We start from the raw sequence: 24,703 nt of genomic DNA on the forward strand, positions 1-24,703 counted from the left end.
AGAGTGGTAATATATATGATGAAATTTTATGTAGCCATCAAGAAAAACAAAGTCATAACATTCTAAGGAAATGGAAATTATTATGCTAAGCAAGTGAGCCAGACTCAAACTAATAAATACTATATAGTTTTCTGATCTGTGGAAGTTAAAATTATATATGTGTGCTTGTGGAGGACATGACTAGTAAGGGGATCATGAGAACAGAGAGAGTGGGTTTAAGGGAAGTAGGAAACAGAGAAAGTAATAAAATAGGTGAAAAAAGAACAGCAGAAATGAGGACTAAGTGTATAAAGAGAAAGAAGGGAAAAGGGTACAGAGGATGGTGAGGGAGTTGAACAACTGAAAACATAAATGTGTGTGTGTGTGTGTATATATATATATATATATATATATATATATATATATATATGTTATATACATATATATTAATACATATATGTGTATATAAATTTTACTCCTCTAGAATGTTCAACATCTTTAGACATCAGGAAATTCAAATAGTTCAAATTTAAACTCTTTGTGCCCGTAAGAATGACTGTCATCAAGAAAAAAGAATATATATATTAACTACTCCCACTAAATTATTGATACCAGATATTAGTGTATCTCTCAGCTCTCATCAGAAAAGCTTTTATTTTGTTTTATTTTTTGTAGTAAATGTCAATTACTATAGAGACCCAGACTGGACAACATGCAGAGGATAACTCTAAAATGTTCAATTCTAAATGGAACATTTTTTTAATCATATTCTTCTCCCCCAAGGAATATGGACCATGATGGAAGAGGGGATAAAAATTATAAGAGCCAGAAGAAGTATGTATTCACAGACAAAGCACTATTTTTGAGCCAGGACAGTGTTGTACACATTGAATTCAATAGCAGCTGTGATTGAGTGTACAAGATCTGCAGCAGATCAACACCAAGCCAAAATTCTGTGTGGATGATAGAAGGCCTTATGAAGTCACAATCCTAGCTAGGATCTATTGGCATATGGAGAAGGAAGAATCTATTGTTTAGAAGGTTTTGTCCCCTGAGATACTGCCCATACCTAAGTAGATGTCTGGTGCTGACATATAGGCAGCAGAAGTGAATTTACTCAGCTTAACAAAATAGCACATGAAGTTCTAAGGGGAAAACAGGACAGAAAAGACATGAATTGGAAGAGACAGCAGATATGATTAAAAACAAGATATTAATGTATATAAATTAAAATTTTATTAAAATTGTCTCTTGTCATAAAAGTATTAAGTGTGCTTTCAAAGAATGACTGTATGTGTTGAATGTTCATCTTATATGGTTAAGTAGGACTGTCAGGTGAGTCCCTTCAGACAAGATGGCTTCACTCAGGATGTGTATCCACAGACCTAGGCTTCTGATAACCACCGGCTAATTCTGTGAGCAAGATATTTGACACAGGATTAGAAAAATCAGATTCTCTAATGCACTCAACTAGACACTTCCTGGACTAAATTCACTTCTGTTATGAGCCATGCACTAGGCAGCTGTCAATTGCTTTTCATTATTTTTGTAGTAACAAAGACAAAAGGAACCAAGTCCTTTCATTTTTGCTCATTTGCTGTCTTGCTAATCTAGTCACCATGGTATAAATCAAATAGATCCTGGATACATTTTTGAATTGTGATGAAATTTGCCAGGCTCACTACTTAATAAGCTGACACTAGAACTCCTCTCCACAATACACAAAAGTAAATGTCAGTGAAATAAAAACAAGAACTTACACAGAGACTAGTCAAACGAGAATGCCAACACTGCACAGAGGGAATGTAGCAGTGGTAATTCTATCTGGGGACCAAGTGTTACACTTGGTCACCCTAAGCATGAGCAAGGCAAGACTGGGCAGCCAAGCTTGAGAGATAGAATCCAGAATTAGGTCCTGGAAGAGGGCCTGTATCTTTTATGACTTCCATGGGAATCAAAGAAACATTCTCTGTGGGAAAATAATTCTATTGTGGTTCTGAAAATTGTCTCAAATTAACATCAGTTAATAACTATTGTTACTTTTATCATTAGGAGAAATGCACCTAAAAGATTAGTCAACAACAACAGAACCAACTGACTTTCTGAATTCATTCTACCTCATGTATTATAACTAACAGACAAATGTAAAATAAACATGCCTAAATGGAAATATAATTACAACAAACAGGAACATAAGCTATCACATAAATAGAATACTCTGTAATTTATGAACTGCATTTAATGGAGATACATTGAAAAGGGCTATGATTGTATATGATTTATGCCAATTATCAAAATTATGTAACATCTCACCCAGCTATCTAAATATCTGGTTACAAACACTTCCAGATCCTCTTTGTGATTTCAGATTACTCTTGCTTAAGGCATCATGACTAGTGATTTGATCTTGCTGCCAATTACAGTTATTGGATGAATGGTTTGATGTCAACTTGACACAAGCTAAAGTCATCTGAGAGAAGGGAGGCTTATTTAAGAAAATGCCTCGATAAAAATCATGTTATAGGCAAGCCTGTGGGGAAATTTTCTTAGTGATTGATGGGGGATGGCCCAGCCCACTGTTGGTGGTACCATCCCTGGGTCCTGGGTTGTGGAACAAAGCAGGCTGAGCAATCCATGAGGAGCAAGCCAGTAAGCAGCACCCCTCCATGGCCTTTCCATCAATTCTTGCCTCCCTGCTTCTGCCTTGTTTGAGTTCCTGTCCTGTCTTCCTTTAATGGTAGGTTAAGATGGAAAATGTAAGCCAAATAAACCCTCTCCTCTGTGAGCTGCTTGGGTCAGGCTGTTTCATCATATCAATAGTAACTCTAACTAAGACAGATTCTATTATGCCTCTAACAGTAAAGTTACTATTTGCCTTCTGTTCTCGATTCTACCAGCATAGTATTTTTGGGCAACTCAATTCTCTCACAGCTTCTCTTAACCTGCAGTTTGTAACATTCTCAAAGGCTGATAGTTGCACTCACTTGTTAAAGGAGTGGCCTTTGGGGAATGTCAATTAGGCTTTCATATTGTATTCAATGCCATTCTTACATACTTCTTTATGACACATCCAAATATTAAGAATGTCAAAGAAGACTTCTGGGTAAGATGGGGGCTTAGAAATCACCTGAGAACATGTGGCTGACCATTGTTAAGGAGGCAAAGGGAACAGTAATATGTTATCACTTCTCTCCATCTTCTCCCAAACCCATGATTCATTTACACATTGCCCGAATGAAATTCTCCCATAAGACTCTTAGCCATGACAACCAACCCTGCTTTCATCATGGTAACTGGTAGACCAGCCTTAAAAAAAACTCTTCAGACTTTCTGGGACCCCCTATCCTAAAAGATGAGACTGTTCGCATTATTCGCTTCTTTACTCTTCTCCTTTCGTATCACCTTTATTCAAACTCCAGATTTCTCCACCATTTTCCAAAATGTATGTAACATTTCACTTTTAATGTATATTCACTTTTCTACCTTTTGTACTGGCTATCTAGCAACTGAATAGTAACCACTAGGTACACTGCATTTGTGCGCGCGCGCGTGTGTGTGTGTGTGTGTGTGTGTGTGCGCGAGCGCGCGCGCGCGCACACACACACACACACACATTCACACATACTATTATTGGTATAATTTTGTAGCCAAGGGTTATTCTTTTTTGATAGTGGAATTACTTTTGAATGGTGACTGCTATTGCAAACAGTACTCAAATCTATTTTGTTTTATTTATTAGCTTTTTATTGATTCTTTGTGAGTTTCACATTATGCACCCAAATCCAAATCCCAATATATATATATATGCTGTAGTGTGTCACAGTGTGCCTCACAGTATTCCTTTGTGCCCACACATATTATTTTGCAAATGGTCACTTCAATGAGTCTGGTCATTGGATTGAGGCTTCTGGATTCTGCTACATTATCAGTAAAGCATCCTCACTGGGACTACACTCATATATCCTGTTGTTGCCCTATGTCATGGAAATCCTGCAGCTTTGGATCTGCAGGACCAGTAGTTTCACATGTTCCAGCAGTTAAAAGATGAGTTAGATGTTAGAATGAGCCAACTCAAGGCCGTGACTAGGCCTAGGTGGCAGCTGAGTTGGGCTTCCTGCCAACTCTTCTATACCCACACCATCACAGTGAGTTCTCCAGCACTGCCCTGGCTAGCTCATCCAATGCTAAAGCCAACAAGGGGCAGGGCCAGCTCTCCCATTCTCACCCTCAGAGATGGCTCTCTGGCACCTTTGCCTTAGGGCTGATTCTACTGTACTGCCCAGAAGAAGTACAGGGCCCACTCTCCTGAGTGCTGCAACCAATGAGGGGCAGGCATAGCTTTTCAGCTCTCATGACCCTGGGGCTGGCTTTCCTGCTTGCTATAGGTGGAGAGGGGTGAGGTGGGAAAAGCACATCCCTCCTGTGTCCACAGTATCTCACAACAAGCAAGTGGTGGGGCCAGCACTCCTGCTTTTCCATCACCAGGGACAGCTTTACTGTACTGGCCAGGCAAAATGCAAGGCTCATTTCCCCAAGTGCTACAGATGGTAAGAGAGTACTCAGCTCTTATGAGAAGATGAGAGATGGAGCCTGGATGGCATGAAGATCAATTTAACAAAGAAAATATTACCACAACCCTACTACAACCTAGTATCCCATGAACACGGCAAATACCTTTGCTGGTAGAAGAAAGGAGACTTTAATTAATAATAGAAACATAAAGAATAATGCCAACACACAAACACAGACTAAAAAACAATCTAGCCTCAGATGACGACTCTTCAAGCAAAAACACAAGTAACATAAAAAAGCAAGAGACCATGGATCTTCTCAAATTTACATGTCTTATGGTAACCCCCAGTGGCAAAGATTTACATGAAATTATAGACAAAGGATATGTAAATAAGATTACAAGAATGTTCAAAAGAGACATCTACTTGAGCATAGAAGCTCTACCAGAGACCAAATTCTTAGTAATTATATTTTCTCAGTTGGCTCATTCCAGCATCTAACACTCTGTATAGGCTGGGGCTTGTTTATTATCTATGTCAACTGCTTAGATTTGGTCAGGCTTAATCTCATGGGGGCTGTGATAAGATAGCCATGACTACTGTGAAATGAGTCCCCAGTATTCACTTGATATCAAGAAGACAACATTTCATAGCATTAACGTTGCCCCCTCCACATCTCTTGTTCTTATATTTCTTTCCATCTCCTCTTCTATGTTCCCAGAGTATCAGTGTTATAAAAGTTACTATCAATGACCCATTTAAGATGAAGAACCAAGTTTCTAATTATCAGCACTTTGATTAGCTATACATCTTTGCATTGACTGTTGACTACTAATAAAAGAAGCTCTGACCAAAGTTGTGAGAAGCCCAAGTCAGTTTATCCAAACATAAGTATATATGTGAAAATTTGATAGCATGCCCATTTAGAAAATTAACAATAGCAGATTCTATCCCAAGGCCTATGATCTCCTCAGCTACAAGCTAAACCCACTCTTTCATGACAAAACATGCTGGAGAAGTTTATGAGTGTCAAAGCAGACTAGAAGGAATAATTTGGAAGGAGGAGAAAGATAAGCACATCCAAAAGGCTATGCAACACACACACACCACATACACACACACACACGATATAATGATAGTTCTTAAGCAAAAGAAGACTAACAACACATCAAATACTATGAAATCAGAAAAAATGAAAGGAATCAATACAATAATTACTTTTTAGTTTAAAAGACACAAATGAGGGCTGGAGAGATGGCTCAGAGGTTAAGAGCACTGACTGCTCTTCCAAAGGTCCTGAGTTCAATTCTCAGCAACCACATGGTGGCTTACAAACATCTGTAATGGGATCTGTGGCCCTCTTCTGGTGTGTCAAAGATAGCTACTCATATAAATGAAATAAATAGATAGAAAAAATCTAAAATGATACAAAGAATGAAACAGTTCTTTGTAAAAGATACAAATGAGTACATGTTAGTAAAGAATACAATCCATTGCTTTGCTTTCTTTCACCCTCCAAGATACACAGTATTTTAGGGAGGTTTGGAAAAGGGTATTCCAAGCAAATGGAACCAGGAAATAAGCATGCAGCAATGCTCTAATAACTGGCAGATTATAATTTGAACCAAATCTAATCAGAAGAAATAAGGAGCACTACTTCACATTAACAGAACAATCCATCAGGAGGACATGATAGTTATAACATACATAAACTAAACACAGATGGACCAGGTTTTATATAAAAAAATTAAACTCATCATTAGGCAGATGATCTGGATAGAAAACAAACAGAAACATCAGAATGAATGACACCACAGATCAAATATGCCTAACAAAAATTTAGAGAATATTCTACTCAAACAACATAGAATATACATTTTTCTTAGTAGCCCACAAAACTTTCTGTAAAACAACTATATAAACTATATATTGGCACACAAAGCAAACTACAGTAACTGTAAAAGAACTGACATAATGTGTTGTTTTCTATCTGACCATGATGGAATGAAGTGAGAAATCAATGATAAAGATCCTACAGAAAATATTTGAATGTAGGAAGATTAAATAACATACATTGGAATTATTAATTGCTTATTAAATAATACAAGAAGACAGTTTTAAAAATCTAGAGCTGAATAAAAAAAATGAAAATCAGACACGCAAAAATCTATCAAATAAAGTGGAGGCTCTGTTAACAGGAAAGGTTTTAGCTATAAGTTCCCACATTAAAATATCAGAGAGATAATAAATAAATTAATTAATGAGACAACACAGGAGACTGGAAAAATAAGAACAATCCAAACCTCAGACCAGATGGAAAGATGAGGACATAAGTTATGGAAGTAGAAATGAAAATAGAAAGAATCAATGAACCAGAAAGTTTTTTTTTTCCTTTTGAAAAAGTAGACAAGATTAACAACACCAAAACCAAATTAAGCAAAAAAAAAAAAAAGGAGAGCAAAGGTAATTAGTTAAAGGTGAAAAGTATATATTATCATGGATACCATTTGAATGAAATTCAAAGCCATTAGGACATATATTGAAAATTTATTATTTTTTTAAAATTAGAAAATCTAAAAGAAATAAATGAATTTCTAGAGGCATGTGACCTGTGGATATGAAAAGATAAGGTAAATGATTCAAACAAGTCTAAAACAATGGTGTTGAGAGTAATAAAAATTCTCTTAATGGGAAAAAGTTTATGTTAGCTGTGTGGGGTAGTCCACACAGTTAGTTCCAGTACTCTGGAGGCAGATGCAGGCAGATCTCTGTGAATTCAAGGCTACCCTGACATAAGAAGTTCTAGAGTTACATGATAGCCAGAGCTATGAAGAGAGATCCTGTCTCGGGTATTTAAATTCAACATATAGTTCTACTAGACTTTCAAAATTCTGTGAGAATAACACTAACTCCTCTCAAATAGCCTATAAAATAGCGGGCAAGTGAATCCTTTCATGCTTTTCTTATGGAGTCAGTTCCAAATCATTTAAAACACAACAAAGAAGAAAAGCACACACTAATCTACTTGATGAATATAGACACAAAATTTTGGGTAAAATATTTGAAGTTCAGGTTTAATAATCTGTCAAAAAAGATCACTCACCATGATCAAGTTGACTACATTCTAAAGATGCAGAAAATGTTCACTAGAAAAAAAACTTAATAGATGTAATTTATCATGAAAACTACAAGAAGAGAGATTACATAATAATTTTAGTAGCTGCAGAAAGGGCTTTTGACAAAAATTCAATATTCTTTCATATTAAAGCTCCTACAGAAACTAGGCATTGAGGGAACTAGCTCAATGAAATAAAGACTATACACCTCAAATATATTGTCAACATCATAATAAAATGTGAAGCATTGCTACTAAGATTAGGCACAAGACAAATATGTCCCTTCTCTGTACTCTGATCAATATAGTACTTTAAATCTGAGCTAGAGTAAGACAAGATAAAACAAGAATACAAACTGGAAAAAGAAAGTTCCTGGATGACATGATTTATATTTAGAAAACTCCTAGAGTTGATAAACACATTTTAGCAAAGTGGAAGTATGTGAAATTAACACAGAAGCAAATTGGAGAACATTGGGAAATAAATTAGGGAAACACAATCACATAAAACACTCAAATATATATGAGTTATTTAGATATACTGTGCATATATGCTTATATATATGAACATATGTGCATATAATAAAATATTTTTTTAAAAAAGAGTGCATGATTTTGAAAGACATCAAGAAAAGATTTAGAGGGAATGAATGAAGAAATGATGTATTTACATTGTAATCTTAAAAATAAAAGAAAAAATGAAAAAAAGGCTGGAATAAGCCTAACTAAGGAAATGAAAGGCATGTACAATGAAAGGAACACTGGAAAGAAAATACTAGCAGATAAATAGAATTTCTATCTTTGTTTATTAGCTGAATAAATATCATGAAAATGGTCATTACCAAGGGCAACCTATAGATTGGATTTAATCCCAATAAAAATTCCCATGTCCTTTTTAAGAGAACAAAATCTTAACATATTTATGGAAGCATAAACAATCTTGATAACCAAGGCAACCTTGAACAAAAACAAACAAACAAACAAACAAAGCAAATAAAGCAAACTGTGGCATGTGTCACCACATTTGGTTTTAAGTTGTAATATAAGGCCATAGTAATAAAGACAGCATGGTACCAGCACAATAAGAGACATGTGCATCAGTGGAATAGTGAGATGACCCAGATACATAAACGTACTACAGCCACTTGAGTTTTGTCAAAGAGGCCAAAAATACACATTGGGAAAAAGACAGCATCTTTGAAAATGCGTATGTGTAGGAGGATGAAACTATTCTTGTTTCTCATCCTGCACAAAAATCAACTGCAAATGGAACAAAGACTTCAGAAAAAGACACAAAACTCTGAAACTGCCAGGGAAAATGAAGGAGAACACTTCAGGATTATTATGCTTCAGAATATATAGTCCTAGATAAGGAGTTTCCAAGTGGGATAATCGTAGCTCAAAAAGTAAGTCAACAGTTGACAACTAAGACCTCAAGACAATTTTTAAAATGGCATATTTATAGAAAATGGAGCTATTAATTCAGGTAATAAATAGTCTATAGAATGAAATGAAACCTTTCCAGAAAAGTAATATCTAGTTGATACAAAGAAAATTTATTTTTTATTGGATATTTTATTTACATTTCAGATGTGTTTCCCTTTCCCTGTCCTCCCCTACCCAGGAACCCCCTATTCCATCTCCCTCCTCCTGCTCCTATGAGGATGAGCCCCCACCTACTCACCCACTCCCACCTCCCCACCTTCGAATTCTCCCACACTGGGGCATCCAGCCTTCACTGGACCAAGAATCTCCTCTCCCACCTATGCCTGTCAATGCCATCCTCCCCTACATATACAGGAAAAAAAAAAACAAGCCTGAAATATCAACAAAACAGACAATCCAAACAAAGATGTACTTTGTCACTAAACAGAGTTCTCAAACAAAGAAATGTAAGAGCTAACAAATATTTTATTAGTATCTACAGAGAAATACAAGCTATGTAGAGATTCTATTTTACTGTGGCAGATTGACAAGTACTGCTAAGGTTGTCGTCAGGAAAGCAAAATCCTTCCTTATTCACTGTTGGTAAGAGTGTGAACTCTCACAGCCACTAGAAAAATTCACTGGATGTTACAAAATAATCTAAAAGAGAACGACCATAAGACCCACATATATAATTGCTGGGCATGTATTCTAAGCACTCTATATCCTCCACTAGAGGTACTGGCACATCTGTGCTTATTGCTGCTCTATTTACATAGCCAGGAAATGAAACCAGCTTAGGTGCCTATCAAAGGATGAATGGATACTGAACTTTCAACGCATATACATGTCAAAATCTAGTTCAGATGCAAACAAAAATTGTTGGGGGCCGAAATGAATTGGAGAATGCCTGGAGGCACTGATATAGAGATGTGGGCATTTTGCCCCTCAGCCAGGATCAGTCAAGTGCAGTTACAGATTGGTGTGAGGACCTTGCAAAGATGTAGTCTGAGAACTGGCACTTGACACTTCTCCCATATGTGTGTGGTCAGACGATCCAGACACGGAGATTTGAAATACTTTTTTTTTTTTTTTTTGACATCCTAGAATGTACCTTGCTAAAGGGGAGCTTGAGATATTTTGAGCTTCCTGTAATTCTGCTCTCTGATGCTCTTTACTGACTTATTTTCTGGTTTCCCATTTGAGGGGTATAAAAAAAGCCATGTTGCTAATAATAACCTTTCTGGCTTGGCTCATCAGCCCTTGTAATCCTTCTGATCTCAGGTTTTGACTCTTTTATCACCTCTTTATTTCTGTTTCATCCACCATGGGACCCTATCTGGAACCCTGATTCAGGCAGGTTCAAGTCAAAAAGCACAGTTATGAAATGTGTAGGAAAATGGATGGAATGGGAAAGTGTACTGAGCTAATCAATTATCAGAAAGACAAATATTGTATATTCTCTATTATTTGTGGATTTCTGTTGTAGGAGAGCAGGGATCATGTGACATATGTGATATGAAAGTGGAGATAGGTCTACTAAAGAGAATGGGGTGTTATTAGGAAAGAAGAGGGGATACAGAGAAGGTTAATCAAAAATAATCATGTATAAAAAAGCCATGTATATGCCTAATGTTTGCAAGCTCATTAAAATATATAACTTTAAAAAAGAGTTTGAATGGTGGTGTTCTACACAAGTAGATAATGCTAATCCCAGAAGAAATAGTAATTAATAATTATTCATAATTAATAATTAATGGTTAATTAATAAGAATTCATAATTAGTAAGAACAACCAGTGAGAGTGTGGCTTACTGCCCTATGAATTGTTGGTGAGGGAGGCTGCAGAGGCCTCTAAGACAATATAAAATACTGTCATTACTTTTGGTTGTGCACCAGGACTATATAGTAAGTCAATATTGCTGAAGACACCACATGCTTTGGTTATAGTACATAGGGATAGGAAGATTCCTTCTTTGTGGCTACTTCATAGTCACAGAAAGTGTAGTCATACTATACAGGCTTCTGAAGAAGAAAAGTTATCAATAGCCTTAACTAGCTCCTGGACCCCATGACCTACAATAATTATCTTTAAGGCAAGATGAATCTATGGTTATAAAATTTGTACAACTATTATGGTTTAAGCAAATGCTTTCTGATTAAGTTTCAATCCTGTTATACAAAAAAGTACTTAGGTCAGGTACAGAAAATCTGCCCAAGTGCCTAAGGCTTAGAAGGTTATAGGTTCTAGATGAGAACATACTAATCTTTTCTGCTAAATATACATTTGTTAAACAACTTTATAAATACTTAGAGATTATAATTATGGCATCAAAAAAGTTGCTTTAGGCAATGTATGGCAGCTAACACAGAGTCATAACTGAGGCAACTTACAGAAGAAAGAGTTTTATTCGGGACTCACAGTTTCAGAGGGGTAGAGTCCATGACCATCATGGAGGTGAACATGGCAGCAGGCAGGCAGGCATTGCACTGAAGCACTAGCTAAGAGCTCATTTCTTGAGAGAACAACCAGGAGGCAAAGAAAGAGCTAACTGGGAATGGAATGGGCTTCTGTAGCCTCCAAAACTTTCCCAGTGATCCACTTTCTCCCACAGGGCTAAACTTACTAATCCTTCCCAAATAGTTCCACCAAACTATTCAAATAAATGAGGGATGACCAAAAATTTCAATACATGAGCAATAAGGGCTAATCACCAATCTAACCACCGCAGCCATCATAAAACATGGTTTTAGATCCCAGGAATTGATGAGAATCTAGTTCAAGTGTGTTTGAAAAAACATTGAATCTTCAGCTATTGGTGATTATGTGAATACAGAGTGGTCTATTGTGATCCCTTCCTACTCCAATTCTAATGCTCCAAGTCTATTCCAAAGTGTGTTTTCACAGTTTGTATGATAGACGTTAGCCAGGTACTCTTTTTTTTTTTTTTTTTTTTTTTTATATAAAGCTTTTGTTCCTGGAGAAGACTGGAGAAGTCTCTTCTCATGAGAATACCTTCTAGTTATTGGGTTCTAAGTAGTGGCAGAAAAACTCTAATGGAGTTCAAAATTATCTTATATTATATATGCTGTAGGTGAGATTCCTGTACAAATATTGATAAAATGAAACTGAACTCTATTAAAGAAGGACTGTTCCTGTCTGCAAGGATGGGTTGGAGAAATTTAGTATTCTAATATTCTGAAGCTCATCAATCCAAATGAACTCATGCTAGGTTTCAGAATAATGGTCATAATGGCCTTAAGTTTGAAATGAAAGACCGTATTAACCATTTACACAGAGTTCTGTACAGCTCTGCTATCTTTATAGTCAGACTACTCTAGGCTTGGCTTTATATCAATATCTGCACTGCAATGGCCAGAAATTAGAATGCTATGAATATACTGTATATGCTCTTTGGTTTTCAGAACATATCTTACACTGGCAATTAACTTAAGAGTGTAACATTTTTCTCCATATGGGTCAAAACAGTCCTCCTACTTGGCAAGGTACTTAATAATCATCATTTCCAGAAGTTCATTGTGTATGCTATTTCTGTACATCCCAACCCCTGACCCGTTCCTAAGCCATCACCCAGTTTGCTACTTGTGGAAGCGTAAGTAACTTTAAAGTAACTCTGTTATAGCCACCAGCCTTTATTTTCATCAAAATTTACCACCAAAAAAAAAAAAAAAAATGTTATTCCTTCTGCTTTCTGACTGGTTAGTAATCCAGTTCCAATCTTATCCACAGGATACCTCTGCTACAACTGTTTGTGTTAGTTCAGTTTCCTGGGGAAATGCTGAGACAAATGGTTGGTACTAACACTTTAATCAGAATACATAATCCTAAAATGGGGAGAGAAGATGAAGGTGAAGGGCAGGGTACGACAGGAGGCTAACACTATCTTATGATAGTGTTCTGGTCATTACACATCTATGTGCTATGTAGCCAGTGGACAGAAATGTATCTGCTAGGTTACATGCAATTAACTTTGAACATGTACAGATAAACAGGCTTTGGAAGAACCCATCAAAGAAAAATAGAGAGGGAATTTGTTCTGTGTTCATTCTTCCTGCTGATAAGAGTTTGTATGATGAGTTATAGGTTAGTTGTTCTCAAACAGGGAACCATTTAACTAGAGATATTTTTATGTCTAGGAGCATAGTTTTTTTATTCTCACTTTTGGGATGCTATTGCAGATGGTGGGTAAGGACCAAGGAGACTGTTAACCATGATGCTATCTCACAATAACTATTCAATCTAAAATGAGTCAGTGCTAATTCTATAGAATGTAAATGATGGTAGAAGCAACAGAGAGAATGACAAGATGCATGAGATGAATCGGATAACACAATTCCACAGGGGGCGAGGGAAGATGGGAATAAGGAAGGTACTTCACAGAAGAGCAAACATCAATGGTGAACAACACATGAAAAGTTGCCAAACCTCATTAGTAACCAGGGAAATCCAATTGCAGCAAGATTTCATTTCACACTCAACTGATTGGCAAAAGTTAAGATATTGAGAACAGCAAGCATGAAGAAGAAAACTGTCCTGAATGGAAGCACTCACAGACTGTTTGCTGGCAGTAAAAATTGCTGGCACCTCTGAGGGAAAGAGCTTAGATAGTGTGCAAAGCAGGCATGTACACATTTAATATCAGTTATACCAGTTTGCTTGAGCCTGTCCTACTTTTAGTAATAAATTTCTTGCTTCCTGGGAAACCCTTAGTTCCAGGAAACTAATGTTTTGTTACCTTTACTTCCTACTCTATTATAATCTGCTTTTGCATTTCTCTGGAAAACTCTTGAGTAAGAAGAAAAGAATGTGTATAAAGTGACCATTACAGCACACGACAGAAGCAACATAAATGTCAACACATTCCTCTCTTTATATGTCACACAACATATATTCAGCAGGTGAATAAAAGACACCCATTTAAGACGGACCTACTTCTAGAGTGAAACTTGAAAGACAGAATGGGGATGTTCTGCTCATCAAAGGAAAAAGTAAATTAAATTAGTTGATGCACTATAAATTAGAGTACTCATTAACCTTCCTATGGTTGTTTTTGCTCTTACTGATTTTCCTCTGAATGTTATTTTATGTTTAATTCACGTTTCTAAAATTTCAGTTCACCTCTTAGAAATAGGGATCAAAGAATTATCAAAATGTTCGGGAATGAAGAGTGAGGCAACCTGTTTCTACATCAGCAGGGATGAGGAAGTTGGCTCAAGTTTTAAACTCACAGTGCTTTCCAGCATTTCTTTCCACAGTCAAGCTCCCATTTTGTGTCTGTTAGACTTGAGATGCTAATGTTAGCTTGCTAAGACTCACACTAAAATTGGCCACACCTAATGACTGGGAGCATAGCAGTCTTAACACAGACCCTGGGGGGTGATGGGAGCAGTTCAGTAATACAGTGCAAGAAGGATGATGCTCTTAATTTCAACTGTTTAGTTTCCAAGTAAAGACATCTGAGTTGTAAATTCCAATTTCACTCCCCCCATCCCCAGTGGAGAGACCTTAGTACAATTACACTTCTAATGTCAACACACCTATCAGAGAAGTGCACTCATGGCCATTTATTGCCTTGGTATAGAGTGAGTATCCAACAATTAAAAGACATAGTGATAAAATATAAGTGGGAGGTTTAGTATAGTACCTAGCTCATGACCTTACTACATTTGTTGGCCTGGCAGAACCAGACAGTGCTTCATCCACAGACCCTGAACATTCAACTTGACTTCGTGCTGATCTAATGATGCATGCTGATGACAAATATATGGTATTGTGCCTGAGAACTTCCTTTGGCTGTTCTTGTTTAGTTCATAAACTTGGTGGGCCATAAATGCCAGAGAACTAGTATTTCCCCATTTTTCCTTGGTGAGTAGTTCACATTAAACCAAGATAGCTATAAGAAGTTGACTAAATAACCCAATTCTCTTCTCCATGGTGGGATAAATGAAAAAGATCCTCAGGACTGTATACTGGAAGTACCTAAAAGGTTGCATCTTTCATGCTCACAACAATTAGACAGCACCTTTATTTTATCTTTCTTTTCCCTGTCTCATACCCTCACTCCCTTAAAGCTGTACTGACATCATCTTCCTAAAATATTAATACCTAAAGTTTGGAGTAAACAAACTAAGACAGTATTACCTTTTTCTGGCTCATACTATTCTTACTGCTTCAGAATCCAACCACTTCTAGAACTGTTAACTCCCTTTAAATATTTCCAGGTAATTACAGCTGTATGCTGTCCGGTGGCTGATAAGACAGATGGTAGAACACATTACATCACTTTAGGTCTTCTCTGATGTTCTTTTAAAAATTCATTTCTCTGAACTGTGAAGGTAGTATTAATTTGCAGTTAATTATAGGTAACTCTGTTCTTAGCTTGCTGATACCTAGGACCATGGTATTAAGTGCAGGCCCAGACACATGTGGCGTGTACTAACCAGTCATTTATTATGTTTGTTAAAAAGCTCCTCCCAGAACTTGACTATATTGTTCATTGAAAACTAGGATAATGAGAGACCTCAATAAACTGTTTGACTTGCAAGCATAAGGAGCTGAGTGTAATCCTCATGTAAAAAAAAGCTGGTGTGGTTGCACAAACTTGTAATCTAAGTACCGGGGAGGCAGAAAAATTTGGATTCCTAAGGATTACTGGACAGACAGTTTAACTTACTTGGTGATTTCTAGGGTAACAGGAGACCCTGTTTCAGAAGCACCTGAAGAATGACACCCAAGAGGGGCTGTCACACATGCACACATAAAATACAGATAAACACTCACATACACATATGTATCCACGTCATCTGTGATATAGAAAGGATGCTGGATGCCTTGCCTGAAGTTTCAGACTTTTCTGATGTGTTCCTATGCCTTCTTTTTCCTGTCATATCTATCATTCATTTTTAATGCTGCTTTACATGTGTATACTTTATAAAATTTCACAAGTCTTCAATTATCTGATCCTATATAACTGCTTCACTAAGGCCACGTTATCACCAAAGGCTTTTGAAAATGATTGGAGTAGAAGAAGGAAAATGTCCGTGACATCTGACTTCAAAGCCACCTAAAAATCATGTATCCTGTATTTTGTTAAGATTTTCACATATTATTCAGCTAAGTTATTATGAGTTAGTGTCCTAAACACTAAAATTTAAGGAGGTCCATGTTCCATTAATGAATTTCCTTACATTTCATATCTAAGAATAACCGCAATATGAAAGTGTGTGTTTTTAAGGCATTCTTATTTTCATTGAAAAAAGATTTTTCATACAATATATTCTGATTATAGTTGTCTCTCCCCGACTCCTTATAGATCTCCCTCATCCCTCTTCTTAGCTGACATGAGTCACCAGTCCTTAAGATTTCCTATACTTCTTATCTGGAAGGGCCACCATTTATTTACACAGGCTACATCTACAAAGCAGTTTTAATAACACTGTTTCCTTCCTACTCATTTACACACTTAACCTTTCAACTACTACATTGTCATTTATTCAAAGGCCACATTGTTGATGTTTTAATTTGTCATTGCACTCCTTGAATTCAAAACACATTACAAGCATGCAGAAGTAAACTATTACGTGTTGTTGAAGTAATAACTGCACTTTTCTGTTTTAAGCACTGTATAATTTGAAGTAAAATTTAAATGTGCAAAATTATAACTTATTTCCTTACTTTTTTGTTTTGCGATGGCTGTGGATGAATTAAAGACTCCAGAAAAGTTTGGCTACTTCTGTTGTGCAAATATTTTGTTGGAGTTCTTCAGTTTTCTTCATTTTTCTTCAGTGTTCATTTTGGCAACAGTCAGAAGCATTTCACCACAGTGTATTTCTGTAACAACATGGTACCAACATGACTCATAACCCACCAAAATTATGCTTTTTTTTAAATAAAGAAATTTATATACATTTATTTGCTTTACACTCTCCAACATTATTTTGGTTTTGCAATCTCACATTCTTAAACAACATACCTGTATATTGTTATTTGGATTATCTTCTTCATCGTATTTATCTCCCTTTAGTACTTTGTCTGTACTTGTAATGTAGTTTTTTTCTATTCTATATAATCATTGCAGTGTGCATCCACAAAATATGGCAGATTATGTGAGAGCATGGGATATGACCTTTTTACCTGAATCTCTGGAGTCTACCTAAACAACTGGACTGTATGTTTGACTATCTCTTTGTATATATGTACATATACATGTATATATAAATATAGAAGCACACATTACACAAGACTACTAGGTCATACAGTGATATCTTTCACACAACTATATAGTATGCTTTGAGTTTATATTTTACTAATATGCTCTTACTCTCCTATTTTTCACTCTTGTCCATTCTGTTAGCCCTTATTGTTCTCCCAGAGAATTAGTAAATGCAATATATTACATAAATAGAGTCAAGGTCAGAAATCACAGGATCATGTCAAGAGATGCAAAGAGAAAATCCAATGTTCCATCATGATAGAATATATGAAGAAACTAGGAATAAAAGAAATATATCTCAACATAAAAAAGCTATATATGGCAGGCTTATAGCCTACATTACACAAATGGAGGGTAAAAAACAAAATATTTACACTTTAACCAGAACAAGACAAGATTGGCTACTTTCTCCATTTTTACTCAATAGAATACTTCAACCCTAGCTAGAGTGATAAGACAAGAAACAGAAGTAAAAGTGCTAGCAAAAGAAAAGAAGTGTGTGTGTGTGTGTGTGTGTGTGTACTCAAAGGCATATATTTCCTTTAAAATTCTTTAAATATGATAAACACTTCTAACAAAGTAGCAGGATATAAAATCAACTCAAAAAATCAATAGCCTTTCTGTACCCAAAAAGCAATCATTTTGAAAAATAATAGAAAAACAACCTCATTCACAATTACCATACAAATATCTTGGAACAAACCTAACAAGCATTCAATGGGCCCCTTGTCCTGGTTAGGTTTTTGTTAACTTAACACAAGCTAGAGTCATTGGGAAAAGGGACTGACCATCAATTTATAAAATGCTCTGAGTAGCCTGTGGGGCATTTTTTTGTTTAATGATTGATGTGCTCAGTGCATTGTGGGTGGGGCCATCTGTAGGCTGATGGTCTTGATTTGAACCCGAAGCAGTTTGAACAAGCCTTGAGGAGTAAACCAGTAGGCAGAGATATTCCATGACTTCTGAATCAGTTCCTGCCTCCAGTTTCCTGTCCTAACTTGCTTTGATGACAGAATATGATATAGAGGAGTAAATGAAATCAACAATTTCCTCCCTTAGTTACTTTTGGTCATGGTATTTTATTATAGAAATAAAAACTACAATGGAAACTCTAAAAACACTAAATAAAGCAGTAGAGAGACATTAGACAAATTTTAAGCTCTCTCTCACATAATTATGTAATTGAAGAATTAATGTTATTAAAATGAGCACCCAACCAAAAGCAATCAACATATAGATTCAATTTAATAGGTATCAAAAGTGCAATTCTATTTTTCACAGAAATAAAACACACAGTCTTTAAATTCACATAGAAGCACACAAATCCCAAGATAGAGAAAGCAATGCTAAAAAACAAAAGCATGATGTTGCAGGGATTGCCATACCTGGTTTCTAATTATACTACAGATACATAAATAGGATTGTACTGACCCAAAGACAAACACAAAAATCAATGGTACACATCCAAATGGTACTGAGGATCCAAATATAAACCAATAGAGTTAAAATGACCCATTTTTTGACAAAAATGCTAAAAATAAACACTGGAGGAAATACCGTCTCTAAAGCAGATAGTGTTAGAAGACCTAGTTATCCATCCACATGAAAGAACAAAATGATGCTAGATCCATGTTCTCTCCTATACAAAAATCAACTCTACACGTGCTAGAAGAAAAAGCCACAGACACAACACCATGTATTAAGCTTAAGTAGGGACTTCCTGAATAGGACTCCAGCTACTCTGGAAATAATGCCAACAAGCAACAGACTGGATCTCATGAGATTATAAAACTTCAGTGCAGCAGCCTTTTAATTTGGAGAATATCTTTGTTATCTATATACATCTGACAGAGAAGTAATAGCCAATATATACAAAGACCCAATAAAACAGTGGTACGCCTTAATGTAGTCCATTCCTATTCTTTGCAGGATTTATGTTTTCTACAAGTCATCACAAACACTCATTTGGAAATGTCAAACCATTGTTCATAGAAAAAATGGGATTAGAGATCTGAAAACTACTAGAATCAAGATTTCAATCAACCAGTTGCTACTTAACCTTATTTTCTTTCAATGGATATTGCTGCAAGGTATTTGGTCCATCATGTTGGTTCATTTATACCAATGTGCAACCAAATCTATTGTCTTGGAACTGGCCTCTATCTTAAAAGAAAAAAAAAAAGCCTGAGAATTTGAACTGCAGCTAAACGCAAGTACCAAGAAAGTCCCCACTGCTTGTTCTTTGTCAGAGTTATTCCCTAGCTACTCCTAGCAATAGTTAATCAAAGATTAGTGCGATTGTTTCAGATATATTTCAGACAGTTCATGATTGTATATGGTCTTTCTTCAGAGCACTCACCTGTTGAATTACAATAGTCATTCAATTAGATGCTTGCAAGAGTGGATGCCCCACCCTTCCCAGCTGGGGTGTGTGTGTCTATGAAAGGGTAACCTGCCAGAACACAACAGCTAGGAACTAGATAGTGTTTGCAATAGAAGCCAATGAGCAAATGTTGGTGGACTATGTTTTGCGTTATGAAGAGCCCCCATTGGCAATTCACCAATAAATATGATATTCATAATTAGTGTGTCATACTGGTCAGAGTTGCCTGCATGAGGGTGAGCTTACCAGATGTCACAAAAATGCTCTTAGTTCCTGTCACCATTGGAAATTGACTACCTTTCTAGTAACACTGTAGAAGGTTTTTATAATCATCTGTGAATATGGCATGTGATATAGTATGCAAACATACCAATTAGGGGATTTGTCTGAGTTTTCTCCCAGGGTGGTGCGATTAAAGGCATGAACAACCACCACCTTGTTCAGTGTAACTCAAGAATTTAGAAATCAAATGACTTACAGAGATCTGCCTGTCTTTATTGGGATTAAAGGCATGCTTAATGAAAAGCACTGAACTGCTGAATTATTTTATTTTAGTTCCAAATCACTCTGACTCTTAGAAATTTAAAAAACAAGTTTGAACGGTAGTACCCTTTGAATTGACATAAAATATGTTAAATTTCTTAACTGTATTTTTAATGCCAAACAACAAAACTATCCTTTGTATTTAAGAAAAAACCTCAAACCCTGATGTTCACGATGACATGGCCAACGTGACAATCTACAATACAACACTCTAACATGAAATTAAGACACATGGCTTAAGAAAATATTCTTATTTCATGCCATTAAAGCAAGTGTGCCTTTGGTAACTTATCATTTGGAAACATTATTATTTTTTATTTTTGTTTTTTCAGGCCTGATCAAAGAAAAGGCATTTGTTAGTCTTTATAAGTTAGTTTGGACTAAATGACCAAGCTATCTGATGAACTACTGCTTCTCCTTACTCATGGGGTCTCTCCCCTTTGAATCCAATCTTTACCAATTTCAATAGTATTCACAGCATTTCTTCTCCTGTGGAAACAAACACAAAACCTCTTCCCCAATGTAACACATCAAGGATTTCATTCTGAGATCAATACATCTTTAAAAATACACAGGGTGATTTAATTTAGCAGTTTTTTTCTACTACCCAATGTCCTTCTTCAGCTGTTGGTCCTTTCTCATTAGCATTTAAAAGTGTAAAGTTAATAAAGCATCTTAAGAAACACACACACACACACAAAGAGCATCTCATCAATACAGTGTGGAGAGAAGCATTTCAAACTGACATTACCAACTGAAAGCACAGGAATGAGAAAAACCACATGGTAGACTTGCAACTACAGAATTTACAAATAATGATAATCAACTGTGTGTATATTAACCATATCTGAGTTATGGATCTAACAAGTTCTTTACCTTGCAATGGGTCAGCACAGTGTTGCCAAATAAATAAGTAAATAAATATTACATACAGGTGTGCTGGATAGTTTTATATCAACTTGGCAGAAGGTAAAGGCACCTGAGAGGAGGAAACTTCAATTAAGAAAAGATTCTATAGCGTCGGCTGTAATGAAACCTGTAGAGCATTTTCTTAATTAGTGATTGTTGGGGAGAGTCTAGCTCCTTGTAGATGGTGCCATTCCTGGGCTGGTGGTCCTGGGTTATATAAGAAAGCAGGCTCAGCAAACGACATGGAACAAGCAGTAAGCAACAGTTCTCCATGGCTTCTGCATCAGCTCCTGCCTCCAGGTTCCAGCTCTGCTTGAGTTTCTCCTGCCTTGACTTCCTCAAGTGATAGACTCTGATATGGAAGTGTATGTCAAGTAAACCCTTTCTCCCCAACTGACTTTTTGTCATAGTGATCGATTCATCACAGCAATAGTAACCCTAACTAAGACATAGATTAAGAAGAAACCAAATATATCTTTGATATGCATCATGAAAGATCCAGGAATTTCTTAAAGCTACTGTTTCCTGTTATTGTAGGAAGACAAATTGCAGAATGCACATTTTTTCTTCTTCCTGGTGTTACACATTCCTCAGCTGCTTTTCAGATGTGATCAAAGAAAGTTTGGTTGAAACAATTTGAGAGGGACAACCCATGTCATCCATTCTAACAGGGCCAATCTGGAGTACTCACTGAAGATTGCTCCAGTTCTTCCTTGGATAAAATTTTTCCTCTTATTTTTTTTATGTCACCACATGCACCAATTAACTGGGCTAAATAATATATGCATATAGCAGAAATAATTTATTTTGAAAAAATCTGACATTTTGGGACATATGCAAAAATTCACACTTTAACAATTTCTGTTTTGATTAAAATTATTTACAACTCTCTTAAAATATGAGTTTGTTTTCTAAAGCTGTTGCAAAGACTGTACAGTTGGTTTACTTTTCTATGTTTTTAAATGATTAAATTTACCCTTGATTTATTTGTCTTTTGTGGTAAATGGTTGGTAAAACTGTCAACCCAAAAGCACATTCTGTGTCGTAAACAATCCTTGTTAAGAACAGCAGAATTTGCTATCAGTAAAATCTTTTGTAAGCTATCTTAGGAAGAGGGTCCTAAAAGACCCTACATGCTTTGAATTAATTCATAATTGGCTAAAATACAAGCAGACATAATTACTTCTTAGTCTTGTGATATCCCTTTCGTGTAATTTAGAATATCAAAAAACAAGTCACCTTGTCATGGAAAATTTTTTTGAGTGACTGAATCATAGGTGTGACATATAACAAAAGACAATTCAAGATATTTTACAAAAGCAAAACTTTTGATCCAGAGAATCACAACCATTGAAATGCATTTTGTGGTTTATCATTACATTGTATTAAATTTCCTATGTAGCTATTAATCTTTTGCTTTACATTTTACTTTCAAGAATTAGTATTACCTAATGTGTTCAAGTTATGCTGACAATAAATTAGTAAAAAATAAAGACATCAAAACTAATTTTGACACATGCCAGATCCTCTTTAAAATTTCTTTCTTGAAGAAATGTTTATTTATATACCTCATACAAAGTCAATCTAAAATACTAGTTTTAAAACAGTTGTTTGAATTTTTGGTAGACTACATTCAGATCAAACTTTTGCCTCAATTCTGAACCTGTTTCTAGTTTCTGCCTCAATAGGAGGTCCTGATGCCAATTGACTTCAATGTTTGCCTGTCTCAGCTTCAGCAAGGAGTTGTCACTGGTACAGAATCAGGTTCCTTCTTGTACTAGCTGAACCATTTGAGGTGATGGATGATTCCTTAGTTCATTGACTTATTCAAAAAATGAAGACAGATGTGACTTTCTGGAATATGGAATAGTCTATGGGATAAAATGGAGGTGATGACTGGTCTTTGAGAAACAGAAAAGGTAAGTAAGCTGATATTTTCAGTTGTATATAAATCAATCTACACAATCTTTTAATCATTAAATTTAGAGGAGGTGGAGGAGGAGGAGGAGGAGAAAGAAGAGGAGGAGGAGAGAAAGAGAGAGAGAGAAAGAGAGAGAGAGAGAGAGAGAGAGAGAGAGAGAGAGAGAGAGAGAGATGAGAGCGAGCAAACAAGCCAGGGACATTTCAATCAAGAAAAAAAATATAATAAGTCCCAGCTCAGTAGTGGAAATTTAAAAACAAAATGAGAAAAGAAAACAGAAAGAAAAAGTCATAGCTCACCCACATGCTTGTCAACTGAGTGCATAGGTATCTCTGTGGTTGTAGTGTCTATGTGTGAACAGAAATTTCCACTTCTCATAGATTCTTGGAAAATCTGAGTTTTCAATATTGAATACACAGAACTTCATGCATTATATTTTCAAAAGCACAAAAAAGTCATTAAAATGAGGACTCAGATATGAGCATATAGGTTAAGTTACTAAAAATTTCAAAATTCTACCTTATATAAAACAGAACCAAACCTCCCCATCAACTGTATAGCCCACACAGTTACAGCCACACCTGCTTGTCTTCCTTCTCCAACTGTAGAATAGCCACACCTGGGCAGATGGGTTTTAAGGGAGTTGGCCAGCATAGGTCTCGCAAGGCCTGAAATCTGATAATGTCTGCTGCACCATGTACCTTTTACCCCATCTCTATGGTTTGCAGAGATGCAACATTGAGAATGGAAGATTTGATATGTGATATCTGTGCTGTTATGTGAAAAAAAAGTTTAGTAATCACAAAAGATGTTAAATCCAGTGCTGGGCAGTGGTGGTGCACGCCTTTAATCCCAGTACTTGATAGGCAGAGGCAGGCAGATTTCTGAGTTCGAGGCCAACCTGGTCTACAGAGTGAGTTCCAGGACATCCAGGGCTATACAGAGAAACCCTGTCTCAAAAAACAAAAAAACAAACCAAATCGAAACAAAACAAAAAGATGTTACACCCATCAACTTGAAACCTTCTAACAGCCTAAAGGCTTTGGAGGGAAGGGAAGAAAAAATTGCTTCACATAATAAGCCTAATAAACACCCACTTATGTTATTCAACTGTTGTTTTCATGAGGAGACAACCTTTCTAAATCAAATTACTACAGACCATCCTTCTAAAAATACATATTCTACACCATACAGCAGCTCTCACTGCACTCCCAATGTGGCTAAGTTAGCATTCTCAGGTGCTGTGTTCCTCCATTCATCTGGAAGCATTCACCTGCATGAGGTTCATGAAGGGTTTTATGACCAGGCTTGTCAGTGTAAAGGCCTAGCAGAAAGCAGGCTGGCAGGGGCAGTTTTCTATATTCCTCCTCTGAGGATCTGTAAACAACACCACGTGTGGTTCCCAGCTACTCTGCTCGTCTGCCCCTCTGTGATCTTCATCTCTGTGTACAATGAAATATTTATAATGCAGAACACAGCATCCTGTCCTTTCTCCTTTCTGATGGAAGGAGATACAGTGTATTTCCATGGGCAAGAGAACAACACAACAGAAACACTAAATATTTCACTAAATAACATTTGGGTGGGGTTGAAAACATAGTTCACTAAGAAATGGATCTTCTGTCATTCAAAGCTTGGAAACTATGGCATATGGGACCACATTTTCGTTGTAATTATTTATGCA

The 24,703-nt window shown here is 36.2% G+C and overlaps 1 protein-coding gene across 2 annotated transcripts in view; it reads right to left on the minus strand.

The window, feature by feature from the left end:
* Pak5 (p21 (RAC1) activated kinase 5) overlaps positions 1 to 24,703 on the minus strand; it is a 273,086-nt gene that overhangs the window by 141,609 nt on the left and 106,774 nt on the right. Inside the window, exon 2 of one of the 2 annotated variants that reach the window (XM_076929827.1) lies at positions 16,726 to 16,881. The exons of the other annotated variant lie outside the window; for it this stretch is intronic. The gene's annotated coding sequence lies outside the window, so the exon portion shown is untranslated. The remainder of the gene's footprint in view (positions 1 to 16,725; positions 16,882 to 24,703) is intronic. 2 annotated transcript variants of the gene reach the window in all.

This window comes from Arvicanthis niloticus, chromosome 2 (genome assembly GCF_011762505.2).
Source record: "Arvicanthis niloticus isolate mArvNil1 chromosome 2, mArvNil1.pat.X, whole genome shotgun sequence".
Classification (NCBI taxonomy): Eukaryota; Metazoa; Chordata; class Mammalia; order Rodentia; family Muridae; genus Arvicanthis; species Arvicanthis niloticus.